The sequence below is a fragment of the Hydra vulgaris genome, chromosome 09 (assembly GCF_038396675.1).
Source record: "Hydra vulgaris chromosome 09, alternate assembly HydraT2T_AEP".
NCBI lineage: Eukaryota > Metazoa > Cnidaria > Hydrozoa > Anthoathecata > Hydridae > Hydra > Hydra vulgaris.
The window spans coordinates 17,107,501-17,108,533 of record NC_088928.1 but is presented as its reverse complement, the minus strand read 5'-3'; the positions used below and the strand labels follow the sequence as shown (position 1 = coordinate 17,108,533).

Below are 1,033 nucleotides of genomic sequence, written 5' to 3'. Positions count from 1 at the left end.
AGAAGTGAATAATGCCTTTAAGATAAACAAACAAATAAAAAAAATCAACAGAAATGTTAATAAATAAAAGCAAGCATAAATTAAATTAATTAAAAATAAATAAATAACGATTAAGCTATAATAAATTGAATAATAAGGCAAAAAAACAAACAGCGAATAACAATAAAAATAATTAGCAATTATGAAAATAAAATCGTAATTAAAATTAAATGAATAATTAACAAAATATATAAACTATTTATAGCCAATATAACTTTTAATATTATTTTATATAATATCAGTATTAATTATATAATATACAATTTGATAACTTAGACTTCCTTCCCATCCAACGTAAACTTATCACCAGAAAAAACATATCCACACATTAATTATTGAAAATTAATTTGCTAACTTTACATTGAAATGCAATGCATGTTATATCCGCAGAGTTATATCGCAGACTTAGAAAATGCATTTACTGCATTGCTATATATATCATCAATGCTATATTCTGGTCCCACAAAATTTCGGACTAAATAGTTAACTACTTACCCATAATGCAGCTCACTTTGTCATGACAAAAGGCCATTATTATATGATACATAACCTCTGCGGTGTAAAACAAAAACAATCCGGCGCCAATAAACCCCATCGACAGTTTGAGGCTCATGCCATTCGCCAGTTAGGTATAATTTTAAATATTTTTAAAAGCAAAAACCTCAATCCAGATTAGTCTCTTTATAAACTAAGTATAATATAAGTTTGATCCCTAAATAATTACTTTCTAATTATAATAAAATGAAACAGAAACGCATAAGAATATTACTAAGAATATCTTATGCATTTAAATCAATTATTGTTTTTCTTTCACAATACAGGATTATAATTTTAAAAACAATGTATCTAATCCCTTTTTAATAACGTTTTGAATACATATTTCTAAAAAATTATTAACGTACCGTTAATTATATCGAAATAGATTGTTGTGACATTAAAAACAAATGATGTTATAATGAGCAATTGTTAAAGGTTTATTTATTATAAATTATAA

At 24.1% G+C, this 1,033-nt stretch overlaps 1 protein-coding gene across 2 annotated transcripts in view; it reads left to right on the top strand.

Moving 5' to 3' along the window:
- The first annotated feature begins 548 nt into the window (after positions 1–548).
- LOC100214961 (transcriptional activator Myb) overlaps positions 549–1,033 on the top strand; it is a 26,778-nt gene continuing 26,293 nt past the window's right edge. The window contains exon 1 of one of the 2 annotated variants that reach the window (XM_065804886.1): positions 549–668. The gene's annotated coding sequence lies outside the window, so the exon portion shown is untranslated. The remainder of the gene's footprint in view (positions 669–1,033) is intronic. The other variant, XM_065804887.1, reaches the window with a different exon arrangement.